The 16,232-nt window shown below is 45.7% G+C and overlaps 1 protein-coding gene across 2 annotated transcripts in view; it reads right to left on the bottom strand.

Moving 5' to 3' along the window:
- The window catches only part of LOC311239112 (uncharacterized protein), a 41,481-nt gene that overhangs the window by 13,959 nt on the left and 11,290 nt on the right, over positions 1-16,232 (bottom strand). The gene's annotated exons all lie outside the window — the stretch shown is intronic.

Below are 16,232 nucleotides of genomic sequence, written 5' to 3'. Positions count from 1 at the left end.
CCTCGGCTCACACACAGACACCCCCCCGTCCCCTCCAGTCATACAGTTGATGGATTGGAGTTGCGGGGTGTATTTACTTTATTCTATTTTAATCTATTCGGTTGGCCGTAGAGTTTACTTTTATTTATTTTGCTTTAATCTACTAGGTTGGCCGTATTACCACTGTATGGCTTTACTTGATAATCCCATTATACAGAATGCACCTTTAGTCCTTAATGCATAATCATATGTCTCCTTTTACTTTATTTGATAATGCCACACTTCTAAAGTTTTTATCATTAATCAAAAATTGCATGGGGTGAAGTTACAATGCAAAACACATTTCATGCTTACCCGGTCGTCTGGTCCGAAGAAAGGATACAAATCATATGTATAAAGAGGTAATTTTAATTAGAAAAAGCTAGTTACAAGAAGATACTGAAGTGGAAAAGTGTCCATTTCAGTTAAAATATGCACAGAACAAAACATCTCATCTCTGCACGGCTTGTGCCCCGTGTCTGGCAGCAGGATCTCCATTCAGTTTAAAATAAGCAGAAAACAGAACATCTCATCTCTGCATGGTTCGTGCCCCGTGTCTGGCAGCAGGATCTCCATTTCTCTAAAAAGTCTGATCTGGCACGGCTTGTGCCTCTTCCTATCTCTCCAGCTCAGTGTAAAAATCTCTGCCTTTCTCTCGCCAGTTGGCCCTTATAAAGCCCCCAGATCTCTTCTGCTTATTGGTCCAAATACAGCGCTGTCACCGTGATGTCATTTCACCAGCCAGTCAATGCACGGCTCGTGGGGACTGGCTCTCCTCCCATTTTTGTCATTACCTCTACTGGGAAAACCCCATTTACCTCAGAACATGAATGCCTCTTTGTTGGAGAAGTAACAGATTACTTTCTTCTGGGAAAAACCCCATTACGTCATTTAAACATGTATGCCTGTCTGCTCTGCTTCCTCGCTGCAAGGGTTAACTCTGCACGTACATGGGCCTCTCTCGTTCTGACAGTAAGAGAAGAAGACGAGGCAGACTGCCGTAATATACAGTACATAGCCTAACACATACATATACAGATATATACAGATATACATACATATACATGTACAATACAGTACTCATATACTTTAAACACTGATTGATCACACATCATATATGTATTTTGTAGTTTAAGGCCAGTTCTCTCTTCTGCTCTCATCTCTGTGCTCGTCTCGCTCGGAGCTGTCTCTCAAGGTCACATTCTTAAGGGGCCCCTTTCATTTCTGACTTACTCTAACAGAGACTGCATTCTGTAACATAACATTAACTTTTAACTGTAGTTATAGTTTTAAAAGGTGTATGAAGAATATACAGCTTATATAAGATACAAGTGTATACAAGTTATACAAGTGTGCACCCGTCATAGAGAGCTGTCTCCTCTGCCACGGATCTTCACATATAGACACATACAGTAACATATGCCTAGATCTAAAACAGATATATACCATAAACATATGCTTAAACCTTTTACATCCCACAATTGACAGAGAGAACAGGATGTCATTATTAACTAGTGTCACTCCGTCATATCTCTGTGTGTGTGTGCGTGTGTGTGTGTCTCTCTCTCACACTATGTCTCTTTCTTTGCTGAGGCCCACATTCCCCAGGTTGCCTCCCGTTTCACAGACACCCTGCAGATATTAAAGGCTCATTTCCATTTTTTATAAGTAGAGCCAGCATAAAGCTATCCTCCAGAGTTCAGTTTAAAGATTATACTGGTCACATAGGAACGACTCAGGATGTCATTGTCCAAGAGTGTCACTTGTTCTGTGACACTTTACACCCCCTCTGTCATCCTGGTCGGTCATTTTCCATTGTCTTAATAGCGTCTGTACTGGGGGACGAGATGGCGATTGTGGGGTCACGTGGCTGTGACTCTCCACACCCCCTCTGCCATCTTGGTACCTTGTTACCCTGGTAGCCGGCGGGAAGACTTGCATCTGTTGTTCCCTGGCTGGACGGCTCGACAGGATAGGGGTCACGTTGTTGCTTGGTATCCGGCGGGAAGACTTGCATCTGTTGTTCCCGGCCGATGCACCCAGGTTGTTGTCGTCTTCGTCATCTTGGTCATCTTGGTCATCTTGGTCACCTTGGTCATCTTGGTCACCTTGGTCATCTTGGTCATCTTGGTCACCTTGGTCATCTTGGGGTCGTCCCCTCTGACCTCTTGGATCTCTCCCATAGTTTGAGGTAGGTTGATTTGTCGCTTCTCGGGCGACCCCCACGGATCCCCGAGAATTGTAGCAGCAGTCCTCTATTGAGGTGTGGTTGGCCTGGTCTTGTGACCCTGTCCGTAGGCCTCGCAGGACATCACAGATACAGTCCACAGAGGACTCATTTCTTTTCTCTCCTTCAGGTCCATTCAGGGCTCTCGTCGCCCTGTAGCCTGGGTCCAGGCCGATGTCTCTCTGTCCGGTCTAGGAGGTCTAGGAGGTCTGGGAGGTCTGGGAGGTCTGGGAGGTCTGGGAGGTCTGGGAGGTCTAGATGAGGACCTTGAGGATGCTCTGGAGCTTGACCTAGCCCGGTCTTCCTCCATTTCCGATTTCTGACCTGAGTCAGTATATTCCTTCTTGCCATTCGCTGCGTCGTCCGCTGACTCCGGGGGACAGCCCCCCCCCCCCGTCTAAGAGTGTGGCACTGGTTCAGGTTTTGTCCCTTTACCAGCGCACCTTTACCAGCGCACATTGTTCACAGGCCTTTCGGACTGTTATCGCTCTTTGTTTGGCTTTAGGTATGAGAATGTTGTTAGTTCTCAGGTATACCAACATCCTCTTACTTCCGGCATGTCCAAGGTTATCATATACCTGTCTGATCATGTGAGTAGCCTCGTCCTTTTAGCAATGGCTATTTCAGCCTGCTATTCGCAATGGCTATTTCAGCCTGCTATTCGCAATGGCTATTTCAGCCTGCTATTCGCAATGGCTATTTCAGCCTGCTATTCGCAATGGCTATTTCAGCCTGCTATTCGCAATGGCTATTACAGCCTGCTATTCGCAATGGCTATTTCAGCCTGCTATTCGCAATGGCTATTTCAGCCTGCTATTCACAAAGTAGAGTTTTTTCTACTTAAGTTCTGACTTTAAGTAAGCATTTAGTTACTTTAGTCTTGAGTAAACCTTTTTACCGTATTTCACAAAAATATACTTTAATTGTGATTGTTTCTTTAAGTAGAACCTTCTACGTTTTTGACTGTAAGAAAACATTACGTAACTTTTTAGTCATGAGTAACCGCTACTTCAAGTCGTTACTTATCAACCCTCTCTTGTTCCTGATAGATTTTTTACCAATATACTTTTGGCTGTCTGCTGCGCTCTGCAGACCATCTACGTCACCAGTGTTCCAGATCTCGAACATTAGGAAGAGTCTTGGTTGGAGAGGTTCTGCCGATAAGACCAATCTTGAGTAAGGTTGACTCAAATCTGTAACTAATTCTACTCCAGAGACACCTGACAGCAGTTATTTCAGTTAATATTCTTTCGGCTGTTGATACCTATTTGATTAGTATACAGCCCAACTCACTTGAACTCATGTTCTAAGCCCCGGAACCTCCAATCCGTTTTGACAGACCTATAAACCAGTGACTTGGCCGCCTAAGCACCACAGCGTCCTGTATGCTGAGGCTTCCAAGTCACCACAAATCTGATAGGCCCGTCGGATACAGAGACCCTGATGCTCGCTCTGTCCCCCCGCGTCAAGGTGCTAAGCTTGATGAGAGTTTGCAGAGTCTCAATTTGTTACCCATAGGCGCTGGTGAGTGTACATCTCATGCAGCTGATATGGTTGGTAGGGTGCTAACCTACCAAATGGTTGCTGTCAGGAAATCCCTTCTGAATGAAATAGATTACAAATTCACTTTACTTTACTCTGGGTTTAGAGCAAGGACGGACATCTTTACATATTATACTTAAAATATATACAAAATGCATGTAGTATTCTATGTCATGTTTCTTCCTAAATGACAATAACACTACATATTCTTCCTCTTGACAGATGAGCGGTATGTCAAGTGCAGTTTGCACTTGCTTGAGTGTCACGTGTCAGGGCCCCAGAAGGTAATTTCTCCCTTTGTTGCCCCTATCTCTGCTTGCTGCTCGGGGGTTAGTGCGGCCTACTCGTCTGGAGGTAGGTATAGGTAATTCTTCTTCCGGGATTTGAATTCCTCCCTTGTTGCCTTCCTTTCTGCTTGCTGTTCTGGGGTTAATGCGGCCCACTCGTCTGGAGGTAGGTATATGTAATTCTTCTTCCGGGATTTGAATTCCTCCCTTGTTGCCTTCCTTTCTGCTTGCTGTTCTGGGGTTAATGCGGCCCACTCGTCTGGAGGTAGGTATATGTAATTCTTCTTCCGGGATTTGAATTCCTCCCTTGTTGCCTTCCTTTCTGCTTGCTGTTCTGGGGTTAATGCGGCCCACTCGTCTGGAGGTAGGTATATGTAATTCTTCTTCCGGGATTTGAATTCCTCCCTTGTTGCCTTCCTTTCTGCTTGCTGTTCTGGGGTTAATGCGGCCCACTCGTCTGGAGGTAGGTATATGTAATTCTTCTTCCTTGTTCTCTCCTTGGTTGTTTTCGGGGGAGGCTCCTGGGAGGCCCCCCTTTTGTCAGATAGCATTATGACTTGGTCATACAGCCTACACTCGATACGTAGCTGGTCTTGTGACCATGCTGCGCATCGGGCTGCCAGTAGGTTACCCCCTGGGACTCCTCCGAATAGCTTTTCAAGCAGAAAGCATGATCCCTGCATGGGTGTTCCATTCATGACTGATTCGGCTGCAACACTGAGAGACATGCTCCCGTCTCGCACCTGTGGGATCAGTCTTTCCACCATGTTATCCCCTGGATCTTGACCGGGGGTGCTTACTCCTCTTTCCATCCGTTGCGCCATTGAGGCCCTTTCGGGGATCTCCAGTCTTTTGAGATGTCTCAAGATGCGAACTAGCTTCTCTTGTGCTAGCTTTGGTTGTGCCAGCTCCTCCTGAGCTAGCATTGGTCGCTAGCTCTGGCTACTTCGCCTGCTGTTAGCTCCTGGCTTTGTTAGCCTGTGGTGAGCTAGTTGGCTCTCGTCTGGCTAGGGCCAGCTCATGGGTGTTAGTACTGGTTTGTTAGCCGATGGTGAGCTAGTTAGCTTCCGTCTGGCTACGGCCAGCTCATGGGTGTTAGCACTGGCTTGTTAGCCGATGTCGTGCTAGTTAGCTTCCGTCTGGCCAGCTCATGGGTCTTCCGTCTGGCTAGGGCCAGCTCATGGGTCTTCCGTCTGGCTAGGGCCAGCTCATGGGTGTTAGCACTGGCTTGTTAGCCGATGTAGTGCTAGTTAGCTTCCGTCTGGCTACGGTCTTTTTGACTGTGCTTCACATCCAGTCTCTCCTTACAAACAGGGTCTCTGGGCTAGGGAACCCTCGCTTTTCTGTGAACTGTCGTTTTGACTTCGCTTCACATCCAGCTCCCCCTCCTTACAAACAGTGTCTTTGGGCTAGGGAGCCCTCGCCTTTCTGTGAACGGTCGTTTTGACTTCGCTTCACATCCAGCTCCCCCTCCTTACAAACAGTGTCTTTGGGCTAGGGAGCCCTCGCCTTTCTGTGAACGGTCGTTTTGACTTCGCTTCACATCCAGCTCCCCCTCCTTACAAACAGTGTCTTTGGGCTAGGGAGCCCTCGCCTTTCTGTGAACGGTCGTTTTGACTTCGCTTCACATCCAGCTCCCCTCCTTACAAACAGTGTCTTTGGGCTAGGAAGCCCTCGCCTTTCTGTGAACGGTCGTTTTGACTTCGCTTCACATCCAGCTCCCCCTCCTTACAAACAGTGTCTTTGGGCTAGGGAGCCCTCGCCTTTCTGTGAACGGTCGTTTTGACTTCGCTTCACATCCAGCTCCCCCTCCTTACAAACAGTGTCTTTGGGCAAGGGAGCCCTCGCCTTTCTGTGAACGGTCGTTTTGACTTCGCTTCACATCCAGCTCCCCCTCCTTACAAACAGTGTCTTTGGGCTAGGGAGCCCTCGCCTTTCTGTGAACGGTCGTTTTGACTTCGCTTCACATCCAGCTCCCCCTCCTTACAAACAGTGTCTTTGGGCTAGGGAGCCCTCGCCTTGGGTAGGGCCAGTTCGCTTCCTGTGGGCAAAGCACGAAATTATGCTGCACTTGTAACTCCCCCCAGAGCTCTATAAACATTATGTTACCCTTTAGTTGTGAGTAAACGTTGCTTTAATCACCAAGATAGAGCTTTCTATTCATTTGTGATATCCCCGAGTAGAGCCTTCCACTCGAGTCGCCAGTAGAGCTTTCTACTTTAATTTTAGCCAAATCTGTGATTTAATTTTACTCCAGAGGCTTTTGACAGTAGTCCTGTCTTCTTCGGCCGTTTAGCACCTATTTTGGTTAGTATAAATGCCCATCGCCAGGGACGCCATGTTGAGTACCGGTCGTAAACCGAGGTCAGATTGATTATCCCATAACTCATTGGTCCGAATCCCAGCTTCAAGCAGCGTCCTGCGAAGTTTGGGACGTCTAGGACTCAATTGTGTCTATAAACTTCAGGGCTTAAACTCAGCCGACCTCGGCTCACACACAGACACCCCCCCGTCCCCTCCAGTCATACAGTTGATGGATTGGAGTTGCGGGGTGTATTTACTTTATTCTATTTTAATCTATTCGGTTGGCCGTAGAGTTTACTTTTATTTATTTTGCTTTAATCTACTAGGTTGGCCGTATTACCACTGTATGGCTTTACTTGATAATCCCATTATACAGAATGCACCTTTAGTCCTTAATGCATAATCATATGTCTCCTTTTACTTTATTTGATAATGCCACACTTCTAAAGTTTTTATCATTAATCAAAAATTGCATGGGGTGAAGTTACAATGCAAAACACATTTCATGCTTACCCGGTCGTCTGGTCCGAAGAAAGGATACAAATCATATGTATAAAGAGGTAATTTTAATTAGAAAAAGCTAGTTACAAGAAGATACTGAAGTGGAAAAGTGTCCATTTCAGTTAAAATATGCACAGAACAAAACATCTCATCTCTGCACGGCTTGTGCCCCGTGTCTGGCAGCAGGATCTCCATTCAGTTTAAAATAAGCAGAAAACAGAACATCTCATCTCTGCATGGTTCGTGCCCCGTGTCTGGCAGCAGGATCTCCATTTCTCTAAAAAGTCTGATCTGGCACGGCTTGTGCCTCTTCCTATCTCTCCAGCTCAGTGTAAAAATCTCTGCCTTTCTCTCGCCAGTTGGCCCTTATAAAGCCCCCAGATCTCTTCTGCTTATTGGTCCAAATACAGCGCTGTCACCGTGATGTCATTTCACCAGCCAGTCAATGCACGGCTCGTGGGGACTGGCTCTCCTCCCATTTTTGTCATTACCTCTACTGGGAAAACCCCATTTACCTCAGAACATGAATGCCTCTTTGTTGGAGAAGTAACAGATTACTTTCTTCTGGGAAAAACCCCATTACGTCATTTAAACATGTATGCCTGTCTGCTCTGCTTCCTCGCTGCAAGGGTTAACTCTGCACGTACATGGGCCTCTCTCGTTCTGACAGTAAGAGAAGAAGACGAGGCAGACTGCCGTAATATACAGTACATAGCCTAACACATACATATACAGATATATACAGATATACATACATATACATGTACAATACAGTACTCATATACTTTAAACACTGATTGATCACACATCATATATGTATTTTGTAGTTTAAGGCCAGTTCTCTCTTCTGCTCTCATCTCTGTGCTCGTCTCGCTCGGAGCTGTCTCTCAAGGTCACATTCTTAAGGGGCCCCTTTCATTTCTGACTTACTCTAACAGAGACTGCATTCTGTAACATAACATTAACTTTTAACTGTAGTTATAGTTTTAAAAGGTGTATGAAGAATATACAGCTTATATAAGATACAAGTGTATACAAGTTATACAAGTGTGCACCCGTCATAGAGAGCTGTCTCCTCTGCCACGGATCTTCACATATAGACACATACAGTAACATATGCCTAGATCTAAAACAGATATATACCATAAACATATGCTTAAACCTTTTACATCCCACAATTGACAGAGAGAACAGGATGTCATTATTAACTAGTGTCACTCCGTCATATCTCTGTGTGTGTGTGCGTGTGTGTGTGTCTCTCTCTCACACTATGTCTCTTTCTTTGCTGAGGCCCACATTCCCCAGGTTGCCTCCCGTTTCACAGACACCCTGCAGATATTAAAGGCTCATTTCCATTTTTTATAAGTAGAGCCAGCATAAAGCTATCCTCCAGAGTTCAGTTTAAAGATTATACTGGTCACATAGGAACGACTCAGGATGTCATTGTCCAAGAGTGTCACTTGTTCTGTGACACTTTACACCCCCTCTGTCATCCTGGTCGGTCATTTTCCATTGTCTTAATAGCGTCTGTACTGGGGGACGAGATGGCGATTGTGGGGTCACGTGGCTGTGACTCTCCACAGTTCCTAAAACTCCTGAACTCCCCTTTCGGATTTAAATCAGCCCTAAAATCATGGCTCAGCAGCAACTCAAATTGGTCTTAATTTTTTTTTTATCTCTTATCATAATTTGGTTTTTATCTGTTTTTATCATGAGTTGCTTTTAAGTGTTTGCGTTTTTTTTTAATTTCTTTTAACATTAGATGACTGTATGAGTTTTCAGGTTAGGTGTTTTTGTATTTACTTTTAGGGTGTCCTGTCTGTGTACATGTCCATTCATGTTTTTGTGCCTTTTTATGTTCCATGTAAATGGACCACAATGGAAAGAAGCCATGGCTTTATTGTGTTTTATCCATTTGACCAGCGTTATGACACTTTTATTGTTAAAATATTGTCCTACTGTTGTGTCAATAAAGTATTCAATCACACACACACGCACCAGTGGCGGCTGGTGAATTATTCTCCAGGGGGGGCGCTATACCAAACATTTTGCAAACATGTACCGAGGCACGCATTGGCGAATATTTAAGTAGGTAGAGTACAACTATCACCATCAATCAATATATGACCACAGTCAATGCAGCCACGTTTCCAATAGCCCTACACAAACACGCACACCCAGGTGTCTCTCTCTCTCTCTCTCTCTCTCTCTCTCTCTCTCTCTCTCTCTCTCTCTCTCTCTCTCTCTCTCTCTCTCTCTCTCTCTCTCTCTCTCTCGTATTCAGATCCGTCCAATAATAATCACAGATGTATATCTTGTCATTTTAAACAAGTTACCATTATATTGTCCAGGTGATTATGCCCACCTGCGGCGAAATTAATTAGTATCCCCCTCTATCTCTCTCTCTCACACAGACACACACAGCAGCATGACGTGGAATCCAAGCTATCGTTATACTTACTTACCATCACAAGAGAGACTCATTCACTGAGAGACTTACACTGCATCAGGGTAAGACATTTTAAGTAATTTAGTAATATCTATAAGGGCCAACTTGACTATACAAAAACAATAAATCTATAAAGCCCTTGAGGAGGCTGTTACTGGCTAAAACCTATAGTTGACGCGTCTGTGGCTGCTGCTGTATACCGTCTGGTGAAAGGATTGAATGTCCACAAGGTCCGTTCTAATAATACCCCAAATGGGTTTATTTACCACATAACTACTGCATGCACCAATTGCATGTGATATGAAGTAATTGCCAAAGTACCTTCAAAAGAACAAACAAACACTATACACTACAAACAAAACGATAACAAAACAACGTGCCGTGTCAACGTGACAACGTGACGGTCAAAAACTGTTTAGCTCTGCCGGTAAACCAAACGCACCTGCCTGTCATCAGTCCCGTTATTCATTAAGTAGCTGAGTATGTCACCTACTGGTGAGCAATGGGTACTGATGCCACAAACTCATTTTGGCAGGCTGGCAGGCACAATGTAATACAGGCAGAATTCATAAATACATAAAAACAAAACAAATGCATAAAATATAAACACATGGCACTACAACCATGTAAATTGGCTCTTACACGCCGGCGTCTAATTGTTAAATGTCATAACATATAACAATTATAACATAAAATGAAAAACAAAAAGAGCCAAAGTGTGCCATAATCACAAAACAAATCAAATATTTGAGACTATTGCCTCGTGCAAAAGACAAAGCTTGGTTACTGGTCGTGTGACGGATCATATTGGTCTGCGTTGTGTTGATGTTAAATGTTAATGTCCCGAGGGGGAGTCGAACAGGGGGCTCCCGCGTCACGGGCGACGACACAGGCCGCTGCACTAAGAAGTGAATTCACTCCTAACTACCGTACCTATGCGTCTGTTAACCCTGTTATGGGGAAGTGAGTTTAATTTACCAGCCCGCACTGCCACAGTCACTCGTCAACACACCTGTTTCCGTGACTGTGGACATACCCACGGGCTTCCCCGTTACACTCACCTCCCTAAACTCACGCCCCTCAGGACATCCGGGTCACTGGGCACCACTGTGACGGATCATATTGGTCTGCGTTGTGTTGATGTTAAATGTTAATGTCCCGAGGGGGAGTCGAACAGGGGGCTCCCGCGTCACGGGCGACGACACAGGCCGCTGCACTAAGAAGTGAATTCACTCCTAACTACCGTACCTATGCGTCTGTTAACCCTGTTATGGGGAAGTGAGTTTAATTTACCAGCCCGCACTGCCACAGTCACTCGTCAACACACCTGTTTCCGTGACTGTGGACATACCCACGGGCTTCCCCGTTACAGTCGCTCTAAAACACTTGTTTTGGTCTTCAGACGCACTGAGCGCACCAAGCTGTTCTTGTCTGAGAAGGTCTCCAAAACTCTGCAGAGGAGCCAAGAGCCCCGAGGAGCTGCAGAGTCGACTACCACGACAATATCTCCAGGTACAAAATGTCTCCTGGGCTGACTCCACTTTTGCTGTTCTTGGAGGAGAGGGAGGTACTCCTGCACCCATCTTTTCCAAAAAAGTCCAGAAATATACTGAGCTTGCTTCCACCTCCTCTTCACATACAGATCCTCCTTCACAAAGAGCCCAGGTGATAAGAGTGGCTTGCCTTTCATCAGGAGAATATGGTTGGGAGTGAGTGGTTCAAGATCGTTGGGATCGTCTGACAGTTTGGTGATGGGGCGGTCATTTAATATTGCCTCCACTTCACACATGACAGTGTGCAATCCATCATCATCCAAAGTTTGCAAATGCAAAACAGATGCGAGAATCTTCCTTACCATGCGGATAATTCTCTCCCACACGCCTCCCTGGTGGGATGCTCCTGGTGGGTTAAATTTCCAGTGAATTCCATCTTGGAGCAAAGCTCCTTGCAACCGTTCATGATTCAGAGCTGCAAGAGCCTCCTTCAACTCTCGCTCTGCTCCCACAAAGTTTGTTCCATTGTCAGATTGCATGTGGGATACCTGGCCTCTTCTGCAGATAAATCTACGTATGGCGTTGATGCACGCATCTATCCAGAGAAGGCGCCACTTCCAAGTGGACAGCTCTGCTTGAGAAACAGGTAAAAATTACTCCGTATCGCTTACATGTACTCCGGCCTCTCTTCACTTCAAATGGCCCGAAATAGTCAACGCCGACATTCGTAAAGGGGGGTAAATCAGGCAGAAGCCTTTCCTTGGGCAAATCTGCCATTTTCTGTTCTCCTACCCTTGCACAATGGAGCCTGCAAAACCCGCACTTTCCAATGATCTTCCTCACAGCCGAATTGGCGTTTGTGATCCAGAACTTCTTACGAAGCTTTGACAATGTATGGTTTCTTCCACTGTGTCCTAGTTGTTGGTGGATGTGCCTCAGTATGAGTGTGGAAATGTACTGATCTTTAGACAGAATGAGTGGATGTTTTCTTTCTTCAGGCATCGCTGCTCTACTCAGTCGTCCACCAACTCTCAAAAGGCCATCATCCATTCGAGGGTCCAGCTTGTAGGTCACACTGTCTCGTGCAACTGGTTTTCCAGCTGCTAGTGCGGCCATTTCCTTCTGGAACCTTTGTTGCTGACAGTATCGGATGATGGAAACTTCAGACATTAGACATTTATGGCGCTTTTCCACTGCATGGTACCTACTCTACTCTACTCTACTCTACTCTACTCGGTATTTTCGGTTTTCCATTACCAAAGTACCTGGTACCAGGCTGGTACCAGGTACTTTTTCGGTACTTTTTTAGTCCCTGCTCGAGTCTGGTTCCAAGCGCGAGCCAAGCGGGTAGAACTGGTACTATAAAAGTCACGTGAAACACTGCAGACCACTGATTGGTCAGAAGAGAGACGCGTCACTATAGAGCAGCCCCCTCCTTGTTGGAGAGTCTGAACTGGTCTGAACGAAAACAGAACGCCGCCATCTTTAATGTCTCGCATAGGATTTCATTATGGTTGCAGCAGGCACAAGTTCAATAAACAAACGATACAGTCACTGTGTATTCTGCCTCATTTATTGATTAAACAAAACCGACATCAACACAATTTGCCACCGAGCGGAGAGTTTAGTCTCGCAAAAAGATCGCTGACTTGTTAAGGCTTAAGCTCCACAACGGTGGAAGGAATGTTCTGTTGTGCTAGCGTTTTAGCATGGCTATCGTACATAGCGGGATCAATATAACTCGCTATTGATTGTTTGTATGAGTAACGTTAATGCTAGTAGAATAGACACAACGCGAGGTAATCACCCTCCATTTTAAACCGGTTATTACCTAATGCTAACGTTAGCAAATAGACGCGACTGGTAACGTTACAGCGTTGTTGTTAGCCTAATGCTAACGTTAACGTTAGCATATATAGACAGCCTAGCTGACGTTAACGCTTGTAGAATAGACACAATGAGGGGTAACGTTAGCGTTAGCAGAATAGACACAACGAGAGTCTCGTTAATGTTGTTATTGATTGATTGAAAACTGTGTTTTACTCTGGCTTGCCAAGCTCATAGCCCCTTTCGTGACTGTGATGCACCGAGTGGATCCACAGTCACTTGCTCCTTAATAGGAAACCAACCTAGATTTACCATGAAGGACTGGTTCTGGCCGAACCGTTCGTTATACAAGTATCACAGAGACATTTCAAAGGTACTCACAGTTGCACGAGGATTTCGGACAGAGATACGGGATGGTTTGAAAGCTCGGCGTTGCTAATAAACATTTTAAATATTTTTTATAAACTGCTCAACACTGCATTATTTCCGGCGTTGGCTGCCTGGTGTGATCACAGCGCATGCGCATCATGCACCCAACGCCGGAAATAATGCCGTTTTGAGCAGTTTATAAAAAATATTTAAAATGTTTATTAGCAACGCCGAGCTTTCAAACCATCCCGTATCTCTGTCCGAAACCCTCGTGCAACTGTGAGTACATTTGAAATGTCTCTGTGATACTTGTATAACGAACAGTTCGGCCAGAACCAGTCCTTCAGGGTAAATCTAGGTTGGTTTCCTATTGAGGATCAAGTGACTGTGGATTCACTCGGTGAGCTCTCATGCTGATCACCAGCAGCCCCGCCTCCCCACACGGAGACAAACTGAGTACTTTATTTTAGTACCTGCAGTGGAAAAGCAACATGGTACCAGGTACCTAAAGCGAGTAGAGTAGAGTAGAGTAGAGTCGAGTAGGTACTATGCAGTGGAAAAGCGCCATTAGTCATTTAGCTGACGCTTTTATCCAAAGCGACTTACAAGTTCTGTAGCGACTTACAAGTTCTGTACAACTTCAGCCTTCAATAGGTCATCCAATGACAAGGTCTGCCCTTTCAGGGCTCCTTTGGCCTTTTCCATCTCTGACTCAATGTGCCTGGAAGCACCACGTGTATCCTTCTCAAGGACCTTAACAGCCTGCAACTCCTTTCTCCTTTGTGTCAGTTCTAGAAGAGTCCTCTTCACCTTTAGAAACCATGCTGCAGCTGTCTTGAGCTTCTTCCATTCAGAGAAGTAAGTGACAAGATGTTCTGTAGCACTAGGTGAGTCTGTGATGATCACATTCACAGCAACAGGCTTCTTGACTTCTGGATTGTCGCTGGCCATAATGCAGTCTGATGTATAAGAAGGCCATTTCTCCATGGGCTGAGAGAGAAATTTTGGGCCCTCAATCCATCAGTCATCCGTCAGCAGTTCTTCAACTTTCATACCCCTGGATGCGTCGTCAGCGGGGTTATCTCTGGTGTTGATGTACTTCCATTGAGACACGTCAGTAATTTCTCTAATGGTTGACACCCTGTTTGCCACGAAGGTATGAAAGCGCTTGTCCTCATTTTGTATGTACTTGATCACTGACGTGCTGTCTGTCCAAAATGTTGATGGATCCAGTGGCAGTTGAAGCTCAGTCTTCAACATCTGGTCCACTCGGACTGCTAGGACCGCAGCTGTCAGTTCAAGACGCGGAATGGTTACATGTTTCAGGGGCGTGACTCTTGCTTTCCCCAACATGAAGGAAACATGGATACTGTTTTTGCTGTTCTGCAGCCTAAGATAGGCAACAGTCCCGAATCCATGTTCGCTTGCATCGGAAAAGTGATGCAATTCTGCCCGAGTGGGGCGTCCAAAGTCTTTGGGTTTAACACATCGGTTGACTTTGAATGACGTCATCTTTTCCAGTTCCTCCAACCATCTTATCCATTGGTGTTCAATATCTTTTGGAATGTTCTCATCCCAGCTGCACCCTCTTCTACACAGTTCCTGGAGCATGGACTTGGCAGGCAGTGTAACTGGGCTAATGAAACCCAGGGGATCGTACACTGAACTTACGATGGACAGTAGACCTCGCCGGGTATGCGGTTGCTCCTTCCTGACCATTTTGAATTTAAACGTGTCAGTTTCCACGCACCACAGTAGCCCCAGGGCTCTCTCCATCGGAAGCTCATCTCTGTCCAGATTCAACTCTTTCGAGTATCTTGCCCGGTGCTCTTCTGCAATTGACTGCAGTACTGACCGGCTGTTGCTGGTCCACTTGGTCAAGGTGAATCCGCCTCTCTGACAAATCTCTGAAAGAGATTGAATCATGACAACTGCTTCTTCCTCTGTGGGTAGGCTCTTTAAGCAATCATCCACGTAGAAGTTTCGTTTGACTGTTTTGACAACATCAGCAGCAAAGTGATTGTGATTGTCTTCAGCAGTCTTCTTCAGTGCGTAGCTCGCACAACTTGGGGAGGAAACTGCTCCAAACAGGTGTACTGTCATTCGATGCTCCACAACTTCCAGATTTGTGTTGCCGTTAGGCCACCAGAGGAAGCGAAGAAAATCCCGGTGTTCTTCAGGAACTTTGACCTGGTAAAACATTGATTTTATGTCTCCCATGAACGCTACTGGCTCCTGTCTGAATCTTACCAGAACACCCAGTAGCGAACTGGTGAGATTAGGGCCTTGTAACAGTTCGTTGTTCAGTGAAGTTCCCTGGTATTCAGCGCCGCAGTCGAACACAACCCTTAAGTTGCCCTTTCTTGGGTGATGTACACCATGGTGGGGGACATACCAAACTTGTCCGACTTCACGATATAGCTGATGTTGAGGCACTTCCTCAGCATAACCATTCCTGATCACGTCAGTGAAGAAGCTGGTGTACTCCTTGTGAAAGATTTCATCTTTCTTGAACCTCCTCTGTAATCCAAGTAGCCGTTGCTTGACCACACAGAGGTTGTTGGGCAGAGTAGTCTGGTCACTCCTGAAGGGCATCTTCATACTATAGTGTCCATCCATGAGCTGTGCCGACTCCTCCATGATCTTCAGAAATCTAACATCTTCTATTGACATTCCCTTTTCTTCTGAATTCTTTTCATTGAAATCATGGTTGTATTGGTTGCTTAGCATCTCCTCCAATCTGCTCACAGAAATCCTATTGACATTGGCCACTGCAATCCCATTTTCAGGACCATCGCTTGCTTGAAGGGGCCCATTGACCGCCCAGCCCAGAACAGTTCTTACAGCATACGGACCATTTCCACGGCTGTTAACCACTTCCCAAGGTTCCAATAACCTGGGTGCATTGGTGCCAATCAATAAGTCAACATTCGCCTTTATGCTGGGAATTTAGACATCAGACAGGTAAGGCCACTTCACCAAATCTTCCTGTGAGACAATATGTTCACTGGTCACAGGCATTTTTCTTTGTGAAAGGACTTCTGGGAGGCTATAGAAGGTGTCTCCATTGAGACCAGAGATCTCCAAACCTTTCAAGGAGGTACTTGCGACCACCTTCTCCTGTCCCATGGTGCGCAGAAGGAAGTTGGTCTGTCGTCCAGTCATATTCAATGCATTCATTAAATGTTCAGAACAAAATGTTGCAGAACTGCCAG

The sequence above is a fragment of the Notolepis coatsorum genome, assembly GCF_963971535.1.
Source record: "Notolepis coatsorum genome assembly, chromosome: 13".
NCBI classification, from domain to species: domain Eukaryota; kingdom Metazoa; phylum Chordata; class Actinopteri; order Aulopiformes; family Paralepididae; genus Notolepis; species Notolepis coatsorum.
The sequence above is the reverse complement of the archived record's forward strand: the minus strand, read 5'-3'. Positions and strand labels throughout refer to the sequence as shown.